The sequence below is a fragment of the Salvelinus fontinalis genome, unplaced genomic scaffold, assembly GCF_029448725.1.
Source record: "Salvelinus fontinalis isolate EN_2023a unplaced genomic scaffold, ASM2944872v1 scaffold_0256, whole genome shotgun sequence".
In the NCBI taxonomy this organism is placed as follows: Eukaryota; Metazoa; Chordata; class Actinopteri; order Salmoniformes; family Salmonidae; genus Salvelinus; species Salvelinus fontinalis.
This window is the reverse complement of record NW_026600465.1, coordinates 213426-221857: the sequence shown is the minus strand read 5'-3', so window position 1 is coordinate 221857 and position 8432 is coordinate 213426. Positions and strand designations below refer to the sequence as shown.

Genomic DNA, 8432 nt, shown 5'->3' with positions numbered 1-8432 from the left:
AGGGTTGGCCGAGCCCTGCGTCGAGACTAGGGTTGGCCGAGCCCTGCGTCGAGACTAGGGTTGGCCGAGCCCTGCGTCGAGACTAGGGTTGGCCGAGCCCTGCGTCGAGACTAGGGTTGGCCGAGCCCTGCGTCGAGACTAGGGTTGGCCGAGCCCTGCGTCGAGACTAGGGTTGGCCGAGCCCTGCGTCTAGACTAGGTGCAAGGATCAATATGTCCGGGAGAAGTCCCAGATTAACGTGGGGTGCCTGAGAGGCACAAAACAACACGGAGCCTATTCTAAATGTTCAAAATAAACCAGAGAGCAACATTTAGTTTAATAACTAACTTTGGGCCTGTGATTTCTTCATACCAAAAGACGTTATGATTCTGAAAGGTAACGACAAGAAGCTGCCATGATATCTATATTTTTTACTTTAGAATGAAATCGTTGTTTATTTCTCAGGTGTTGTGGACTTTCAGACCATACATTTTGGCACGGTGGTTAGAACGTCACTGTCAAAATCTGAAGGTCGGTATCGATATTTTCTTATTTCAAATTATTGAAAAGCTGTGCCTCGTTGGCGCAGTAGGTAGCGCGTCAGTCTCATAATCTGAAGGTCGTGAGTACGATCCTCACACGGGGCAGTAAATCTTCATGTAAAATTACAGTGTTGGCTAAAGTTAAAATTAATTCTCATTCTTCTTGAACTTTCAGACAAGACATACTATTGTCAAGGTGGATACCACATCTTAAGGTCCATATCTATATTTTTATCAGTGCCTCGTTGGCGCAGTAGGTAGCGTGTAAGTCTCATAATCTGAAGGTCGTGAGTTCGATCCTCACACGGGGCAGCAAAGCTTTATGTAAAATTACAGTGTTGGCTGAAGAGGAAGTAAAAATTAATTCTCATTGTTTTTGGACTTTCAGACAAGACATACTATTGTCAAGGTGGATACCACATCTTAAGGTCCATATCTATATTTTTTACTTTAGAATGAAATCATTGTTTATTTCTCAGGTGTTGTGGACTTTCAGACCATACATTTTGGCACGGTGGTTAGAACGTCACTGTCAAAATCTGAAGGTCGGTATCAATATTTTTTTCTTTCTAATTACTGATAAACTGTGCCTCGTTGGCGCAGTAGGTAGCGCGTCAGTCTCATAATCTGATGGTCGTGAGTTCGATCCTCACACGGGGCAGCAAAGCTTTATGTAAAATTACAGTGTTGGCTGAAGAGGAAGTAAAAATTAATTCTCATTGTTTTTGGACTTTCAGACAAGACATACTATTGTCAAGGTGGATACCACATCTTAAGGTCCATATCTATATTTTCAAAGAGTGCCTCGTTGGCGCAGTAGGCAGCGCGTCAGTCTCATAATCTGAAGGTCGTGAGTTCGATCCTCACACGGGGCATAAAGCTTTATGTAAAATTACAGTGTTGGCTGAAGAGGAAGTAAAAATTAATTCTCATTGTTTTTGGACTTTCAGACAAGACATACTATTGTCAAGGTGGATACCACATCTTAAGGTCCATATCTATATTTTCAAAGAGTGCCTCGTTGGCGCAGTAGGCAGCGCGTCAGTCTCATAATCTGAAGGTCGTGAGTTAGATCCTCACACAGGGCATAAAGCTTTATGTAAAATTACAGTGTTGGCTGAAGAGGAAGTAAAAATTAATTTCATTGTTTTTGGACTTTCAGACAAGACATACTATTGTCAAGGTGGATATCACATCTTAAGGTCCATATCTATATTTTTTACTTTAGAATGAAATCGTTGTTTATTTCTCAGGTGTTGTGGACTTTCAGACCATACATTTTGGCACGGTGGTTAGAACGTCACTGTCAAAATCTGAAGGTCGGTATCAATATTTTTTTCTTTCTAATTACTGATAAAATGTGCCTCGTTGGTGCAGTAGGTAGCGCGTCAGTCTCATAATCTGAAGGTCGTGAGTTCGATCCTCACACGGGGCAGCAAAGCTTTATGTAAAATTACACTGTTGGCTGAAGAGGAAGTAAAAATTAATTTCATTGTTTTTGGACTTTCAGACAAGACATACTATTGTCAAGGTGGATACCACATCTTAAGGTCCATATCTATATTTTTAAACAGTGCCTCGTTGGCGCAGTAGGTAGCGCGTCAGTCTCATAATCTGAAGGTCGTGAGTTCGATCCTCACACGGGGCAGCAAAGCTTTATGTAACATTACAGTGTTGGCTGAAGAGGAAGTAAAAATTAATTCTCATTGTTTTTGGACTTTCAGACAAGACATACTATTGTCAAGGTGGATACCACATCTTAAGGTTCATATCTATATTTTCAAAGAGTCCTCGTTGGCGCAGTAGGTAGCGCCTCAGTCTCATAATCTGAAGGTCGTGAGTTCGATCCTCACACGGGGCAGCAAAGCTTTATGTAACATTACAGTGTTGGCTGAAGAGGAAGTAAAAATTAATTCTCATTGTTTTTGGACTTTCAGACAAGACATACTATTGTCAAGGTGGATACCACATCTTAAGGTCCATATCTATATTTTCAAAGAGTCCTCGTTGGCGCAGTAGGCAGCGCGTCAGTCTCATAATCTGAAGGTCGTGAGTTCGATCCTCACACGGGGCATAAAGCTTTATGTAAAATTACAGTGTTGGCTGAAGAGGAAGTAAAAATTAATTCTCATTGTTTTTGGACTTTCAGACAAGACATACTATTGTCAAGGTGGATACCACATCTTAAGGTCCATATCTATATTTTTAAACAGTGCCTCGTTGGCGCAGTAGGTAGCGCGTCAGTTTCATAATCTGAAGGTCGTGAGTTCGATCCTCACACGGGGCAGCAAAGCTTTATGTAAAATTACAGTGTTGGCTGAAGAGGAAGTAAAAATTAATTCTCATTGTTTTTGGACTTTCAGACAAGACATACTATTGTCAAGGTGGATTCCACATCTTAAGGTCCATATCTATATTTTTTACTTTAGAATGAAATCGTTGTTTATTTCTCAGGTGTTGTGGACTTTCAGACCATACATTTTGGCACGGTGGTTAGAACGTCACTGTCAAAATCTGAAGGTCGGTATCAATATTTTTTTCTTTCTAATTACTGATAAAATGTGCCTCGTTGGCGCAGTAGGTAGCGCGTCAGTCTCATAATCTGAAGGTCGTGAGTTCGATCCTCACACGGGGCATAAAGCTTTATGTAAAATTACAGTGTTGGCTGAAGAGGAAGTAAAAATTAATTCTCATAGTTTTTGGACTTTCAGACAAGACATACTATTGTCGAGGTGGATACCACATCTTAAGGTCCATATCTATAATTTCAAAGAGTGCCTCGGTGGTGCAGTAGAAAGCGCGTCAGTCTCATAATCTGAAGATCGTGAGTTCGATCCTCACACGGGGCATAAAGCTTTATGTAAAATTACAGTGTTGGCTGAAGAGGAAGTAAAAATTAATTCTCATTGTTTTTGGACTTTCAGACAAGACATACTATTGTCAAGGTGGATACCACATCTTAAGGTCCATATCTATATTTTTAAACAGTGCCTCGTTGTCGCAGTAGGTAGCGCGTCAGTCTCATAATCTGAAGGACTTGAGTTCGATCCTCACACGGGGCAGCAAAGCTTTATGTAAAATTACAGTGTTGGCTGAAGAGGAAGGAAAAATTAATTCTCATTGTTTTTGGACTTTCAGACAAGACATACTATTGTCAAGGTGGATACCACATATTAAGGTCCATATCTATATTTTTTACTTTAGAATGAAATCGTTGTTTATTTCTCAGGTTTTGTGGACTTTCAGACCATACATTTTGGCACGGTGGTTAGAACGTCACTGTCAAAATCTTGAATGTCGATATCGATATTTTATTCTTTCAAATTACTGACAAAATGTGCCTCGATGGCGCAGTAGGTAGATTTTGACAGTGACGTTCTAACCACCGTGCCAAAATTCATTCTAAAGTAAAAAATATAGATATGGACCTTAAGATGTGGTATCCACCTTGACAATAGTATGTCTTGTCTGAAAGTCCAAAAACAATGAGAATTAATTTTTACTTCCTCTTCAGCCAACACTGTAATTTTACATAAAGCTTTATGCCCCGTGTGAGGATCGAACTCACGACCTTCAGATTATGAGACTGACGCGCTGCCTACTGCGCCAACGAGGCACTCTTTGAAAATATAGATATGGACCTTAAGATGTGGTATCCACCTTGACAATAGTATGTCTTGTCTGAAAGTCCAAAAACAATGAGAATTAATTTTTACTTCCTCTTCAGCCAACACTGTAATTTTACATAAAGCTTTGCTGCCCCGTGTGAGGATCGAACTCACGACCTTCAGATTATGAGACTGACGCGCTACCTACTGCGCCAACGAGGCACAGTTCATCTAAAATTTGAAATAAATAAATATCGATACCGACCTTCAGATTTTGACAGTGACGTTCTAACCACCGTGCCAAAATGTATGGTCTGAAAGTCCACAACACCTGAGAAATAAACAATGATTTCATTCTAAAGTAAAAAATATAGATATGGACCTTACGATGTGGTATCCACCTTGACAATAGTATGTCTTGTCTGAAAGTCCAAGAACAATGAGAATTAATTCTACTTCCTCTTCAGCCAACACTGTAATTTTACATAAAGCTTTGCTGCCCCGTGTGAGGATCGAACTCACAACCTTCAGATTATGAGACTGACGCGCTACCTACTGCGCCAACGAGGCACTGTTTAAAAATATGGATATGGACCTTAATATGTGGTATCCACCTTGACAATAGTATGTCTCGTCTGAAAGTCCAAAAACAATGAGAATAATTTTTACTTCCTCTTCAGCCAACACTGTAATTTTACATAAAGCTTTGATGTCCCGTGTGAGGATCGAACACATGACCTTCAGATTATGAGACTGACGCGCTACCTACTGCGCCAACGAGGCACAGTTTGTCAGTAATTTGAAAGAATAAAATATCGATATCGACCTTCAAGATTTTGACAGTGACGTTCTAACCACCGTGCCAAAATGTATGGTCTGAAAGTCCACAACACCTGAGAAATAAACAACGATTTCATTCTAAAGTAAAAAATATAGATATGGACCTTAAGATGTGGTATCCACCTTGACAATAGTATGTCTTGTCTGAAAGTCCAAAAACAATGAGAATTAATTTTTACTTCCTCTTCAGCCAACACTGTAATTTTACATAAAGCTTTGCTGCCCCGTGTGAGGATCGAACTCACGACCTTCAGATTATGAGACTGACGCGCTACCTACTGCGCCAACGAGGCACTGTTTAAAAATATAGATATGGACCTTAAGATGTGGTATCCACCTTGACAATAGTATGTCTTGTCTGAAAGTCCAAAAACAATGAGAATTAATTTTTACTTCCTCTTCAGCCAACACTGTAATTTTACATAAAGCTTTGCTGCCCCGTGTGAGGATCGAACTCACGACATTCAGATTATGAGACTGACGCGCTACCTACTGCGCCAACGAGGCACTGTTTAAAAATATAGATATGGACCTTAAGATGTGGTATCCACCTTGACAATAGTACGTCTTGTCTGAAAGTCCAAAAACAATGAGAATTAATTTTTACTTCCTCTTCAGCCAACACTGTAATTTTACATAAAGCTTTATGCCCCGTGTGAGGATCGAACTCACGACCTTCAGATTATGAGACTGACGCGCTGCCTACTGCGCCAACGAGGCACTCTTTGAAAATATAGATATGGACCTTAAGATGTGGTATCCACCTTGACAATAGTATGTCTTGTCTGAAAGTCCAAAAACAATGAGAATTAATTTTTACTTCCTCTTCAGCCAACACTGTAATTTTACATAAAGCTTTATGCCCCGTGTGAGGATCGAACTCACGACCTTCAGATTATGAGACTGACGCGCTACCTACTGCGCCAACGAGGCACATTTTATCAGTAATTAGAAAGAAAAAAATATTGATACCGACCTTCAGATTTTGACAGTGACGTTCTAACCACCGTGCCAAAATGTATGGTCTGAAAGTCCACAACACCTGAGAAATAAACAACGATTTCATTCTAAAGTAAAAAATATAGATATGGACCTTAAGATGTGGTATCCACCTTGACAATAGTATGTCTTGTCTGAAAGTCCAAAAACAATGAGAATTAATTTTTACTTCCTCTTCAGCCAACACTGTAATTTTACATAAGGCTTTGCTGCCCCGTGTGAGGATCGAACTCACGATCTTCAGATTATGAGACTGACGCGCTACCTACTGCACCAACGAGGACAGTTTATCAGTAATTAGAAAGAAAAAAATATCGATACCGACCTTCAGATTTTGACAGTGACGTTCTAACCATCGTGCCAAAATGTATGGTCTGAAATTCCACAACACCTGAGAAATAAACAACGATTTCATTCTAAAGTAAAAAATATAACTATGGACCTTAATATGTGGTATCCACCTTGACAATAGTATGTCTTGTCTGAAAGTCCAAAAACAATGAGAATTAATTTTTACTTCCTCTTCAGCCAACACTGTAATTTTACATAAAGCTTTGCTGCCCCGTGTGAGGATCAAACTCACGACCTTCAGATTATGAGTCTGACGCGCTACCTACTGCGCCAACGAGGCACAGTTGGTCAGTAATTAGAAAGAAAAAAATATCGATACCGACCTTCAGATTTTGACAGTGACGTTCTAACCACCGTGCCAAAATGTATGGTCTGAAAGTCCACAACACCTGAGAAATAAACAATGATTTCATTCTAAAGTAAAAAATATAGATATGGACCTTAAGATGTGGTATCCACCTTGACAATAGTTTGTCTTGTCTGAAAGTCCAAAATCAATGAGAATAAATTTTTACTTCCTCTTCAGCCAACACTGTAATTTTACATAAAGCTTAGCTGCCCCGTGTGAGGATCGAACTCACGACCTTCAGATTATGAGACTGACGCGCTACCTACTGCGCCAACGAGGCACAGTTTGTCAGTAATTAGAAAGAATAAAATATCGATACCGACCTTCAGATTTTGACAGTGACGTTCTAACCACCGTGCCAAAATGTATGGTCTGAAAGTCCACAACACCTGAGAAATAAACAACGATTTCATTCTAAAGTAAAAAATATAGATATGGACCTTAACCTGTCTAGGATCAGCGTGGCGCTAGCGGCACCCCCCCCCCCCCCCCCCCCCACTGAAAAATCAGTGCCGCGAAATTCAAAAAAAATATTTTTTTTAAATATTTAACTTTCACACATTAAAGTCCAATACAGCTAATGAAAGACACAGATCTTGTGAATCCAGTCAACATGTCCGATTTTTAAAATGTTTTACAGGGAAGACACAATATGTAAAGATGTACATCTATTACCTAAAAACACATTAGCATAATCCACCATCTTTTATTTGTCCACCAACACCAGTAGCCATCACCAATTCGGCTAAACTAAGATATTTATAGCCCCTAACCAACAAAAAAACTCATTAGATGACAGTCTGATAACATATTTATGGTATGGGATAGGTTTTGTTAGAAAAAAGTGCATATTTCAGGTAGATGGCATAGGTTACAATTGCACCCACCGTCACAAATGGAATAGAAAAACTACTTAGAGCAACGTGTTTACCTACTTACTAATCATCAAACATTTCGTAAAAATACACAGCATACACGAATCGAAAGACACAGATCCTGTGAATACAGACAATATTTCAGATTTTCTAAGTGTCTTACAGCGAAAACACAATAAATCGTTATATTAGCATAGCACATAGCACATAGCAGCCCAGCATTTATTCTAGCCAAAGTGAGCGATAAAAGTCAACATCGCCAAAAGATATAAATTTTTTCACTAACCTTCTCAGAATTCTTCCGATGACACTCCTGTAACATCATATTACACAATCCATATAGAGTTTGATCGCAAATGTTTATATTTAGCCACCAAAATCATGGTTAGACAATGTGAAATGTAGACAAGCTGGTCAGAAAATGTCCTTGCGCCACTTAGACAGTGATCTACTCTTATACATAAATACTCATAAACGTGACTAAAAAAATATAGGGTGGACAGGGATTGATAGACAATTTAATTCTTAATACAATTGCGGAATTACATTTTTTAATTTATCCTTACTTTTCAATACAGTTTGCGCCAAGCGAAGCTACGTCATAAAACATGGCGTCCTAAGCCACTAAAATGTTTCGACAGAAACACGATTTATCATAATAAAAATGTCCTACCTTGAGCTGTTCTTCCATCAGTATCTTGGGCAAAGGATCCTTTCTTGGGAGTAAACGTCTTTTGGTGGAAAGCTGTCCTCTTGCCATGTGGAAATGCCAACTGCGTTCGGGATGAACTGAAAAGCGTGCCCAACTATTCACATCGTTTCAAAAATAAATGTCCCAAAATCGCACTAAACGGATATAAATTGCTATAAAACGCTTTAAATTAACTAC

General features: G+C 39.3%; 24 non-coding genes across 24 annotated transcripts; 13 read left to right on the top strand and 11 right to left on the bottom strand.

Moving 5' to 3' along the window:
* The first annotated feature begins 553 nt into the window (after nucleotides 1-553).
* trnam-cau (transfer RNA methionine (anticodon CAU)) lies at nucleotides 554-626 on the top strand. The gene has a single exon. It is a non-coding gene; the product is annotated as a tRNA-Met (tRNA).
* Nucleotides 627-760: 134 nt separating this feature from the next.
* On the top strand, nucleotides 761-833 carry trnam-cau (transfer RNA methionine (anticodon CAU)). Its single transcript has one exon. It is a non-coding gene; the product is annotated as a tRNA-Met (tRNA).
* Nucleotides 834-1109: 276 nt separating this feature from the next.
* On the top strand, nucleotides 1110-1182 carry trnam-cau (transfer RNA methionine (anticodon CAU)). The gene has a single exon. It is a non-coding gene; the product is annotated as a tRNA-Met (tRNA).
* Nucleotides 1183-1323: 141 nt separating this feature from the next.
* Nucleotides 1324-1396, top strand: trnam-cau (transfer RNA methionine (anticodon CAU)). Its single transcript has one exon. It is a non-coding gene; the product is annotated as a tRNA-Met (tRNA).
* Nucleotides 1397-1536: 140 nt separating this feature from the next.
* On the top strand, nucleotides 1537-1609 carry trnam-cau (transfer RNA methionine (anticodon CAU)). The gene has a single exon. It is a non-coding gene; the product is annotated as a tRNA-Met (tRNA).
* A 274-nt stretch (nucleotides 1610-1883) lies between these two features.
* trnam-cau (transfer RNA methionine (anticodon CAU)) lies at nucleotides 1884-1956 on the top strand. The gene has a single exon. It is a non-coding gene; the product is annotated as a tRNA-Met (tRNA).
* Nucleotides 1957-2096: 140 nt separating this feature from the next.
* Nucleotides 2097-2169, top strand: trnam-cau (transfer RNA methionine (anticodon CAU)). The gene has a single exon. It is a non-coding gene; the product is annotated as a tRNA-Met (tRNA).
* A 140-nt stretch (nucleotides 2170-2309) lies between these two features.
* Nucleotides 2310-2382, top strand: trnam-cau (transfer RNA methionine (anticodon CAU)). The gene has a single exon. It is a non-coding gene; the product is annotated as a tRNA-Met (tRNA).
* Nucleotides 2383-2522: 140 nt separating this feature from the next.
* On the top strand, nucleotides 2523-2595 carry trnam-cau (transfer RNA methionine (anticodon CAU)). The gene has a single exon. It is a non-coding gene; the product is annotated as a tRNA-Met (tRNA).
* A 140-nt stretch (nucleotides 2596-2735) lies between these two features.
* Nucleotides 2736-2808, top strand: trnam-cau (transfer RNA methionine (anticodon CAU)). The gene has a single exon. It is a non-coding gene; the product is annotated as a tRNA-Met (tRNA).
* A 276-nt stretch (nucleotides 2809-3084) lies between these two features.
* trnam-cau (transfer RNA methionine (anticodon CAU)) lies at nucleotides 3085-3157 on the top strand. Its single transcript has one exon. It is a non-coding gene; the product is annotated as a tRNA-Met (tRNA).
* A 140-nt stretch (nucleotides 3158-3297) lies between these two features.
* Nucleotides 3298-3370, top strand: trnam-cau (transfer RNA methionine (anticodon CAU)). Its single transcript has one exon. It is a non-coding gene; the product is annotated as a tRNA-Met (tRNA).
* A 140-nt stretch (nucleotides 3371-3510) lies between these two features.
* On the top strand, nucleotides 3511-3583 carry trnam-cau (transfer RNA methionine (anticodon CAU)). The gene has a single exon. It is a non-coding gene; the product is annotated as a tRNA-Met (tRNA).
* A 481-nt stretch (nucleotides 3584-4064) lies between these two features.
* trnam-cau (transfer RNA methionine (anticodon CAU)) lies at nucleotides 4065-4137 on the bottom strand. The gene has a single exon. It is a non-coding gene; the product is annotated as a tRNA-Met (tRNA).
* A 141-nt stretch (nucleotides 4138-4278) lies between these two features.
* Nucleotides 4279-4351, bottom strand: trnam-cau (transfer RNA methionine (anticodon CAU)). Its single transcript has one exon. It is a non-coding gene; the product is annotated as a tRNA-Met (tRNA).
* A 275-nt stretch (nucleotides 4352-4626) lies between these two features.
* Nucleotides 4627-4699, bottom strand: trnam-cau (transfer RNA methionine (anticodon CAU)). The gene has a single exon. It is a non-coding gene; the product is annotated as a tRNA-Met (tRNA).
* A 140-nt stretch (nucleotides 4700-4839) lies between these two features.
* Nucleotides 4840-4912, bottom strand: trnam-cau (transfer RNA methionine (anticodon CAU)). The gene has a single exon. It is a non-coding gene; the product is annotated as a tRNA-Met (tRNA).
* A 277-nt stretch (nucleotides 4913-5189) lies between these two features.
* Nucleotides 5190-5262, bottom strand: trnam-cau (transfer RNA methionine (anticodon CAU)). The gene has a single exon. It is a non-coding gene; the product is annotated as a tRNA-Met (tRNA).
* A 141-nt stretch (nucleotides 5263-5403) lies between these two features.
* On the bottom strand, nucleotides 5404-5476 carry trnam-cau (transfer RNA methionine (anticodon CAU)). Its single transcript has one exon. It is a non-coding gene; the product is annotated as a tRNA-Met (tRNA).
* Nucleotides 5477-5616: 140 nt separating this feature from the next.
* On the bottom strand, nucleotides 5617-5689 carry trnam-cau (transfer RNA methionine (anticodon CAU)). Its single transcript has one exon. It is a non-coding gene; the product is annotated as a tRNA-Met (tRNA).
* A 140-nt stretch (nucleotides 5690-5829) lies between these two features.
* Nucleotides 5830-5902, bottom strand: trnam-cau (transfer RNA methionine (anticodon CAU)). The gene has a single exon. It is a non-coding gene; the product is annotated as a tRNA-Met (tRNA).
* Nucleotides 5903-6178: 276 nt separating this feature from the next.
* Nucleotides 6179-6251, bottom strand: trnam-cau (transfer RNA methionine (anticodon CAU)). Its single transcript has one exon. It is a non-coding gene; the product is annotated as a tRNA-Met (tRNA).
* A 275-nt stretch (nucleotides 6252-6526) lies between these two features.
* trnam-cau (transfer RNA methionine (anticodon CAU)) lies at nucleotides 6527-6599 on the bottom strand. Its single transcript has one exon. It is a non-coding gene; the product is annotated as a tRNA-Met (tRNA).
* Nucleotides 6600-6875: 276 nt separating this feature from the next.
* trnam-cau (transfer RNA methionine (anticodon CAU)) lies at nucleotides 6876-6948 on the bottom strand. The gene has a single exon. It is a non-coding gene; the product is annotated as a tRNA-Met (tRNA).
* Between the last annotated feature and the right edge of the window lie 1484 nt (nucleotides 6949-8432).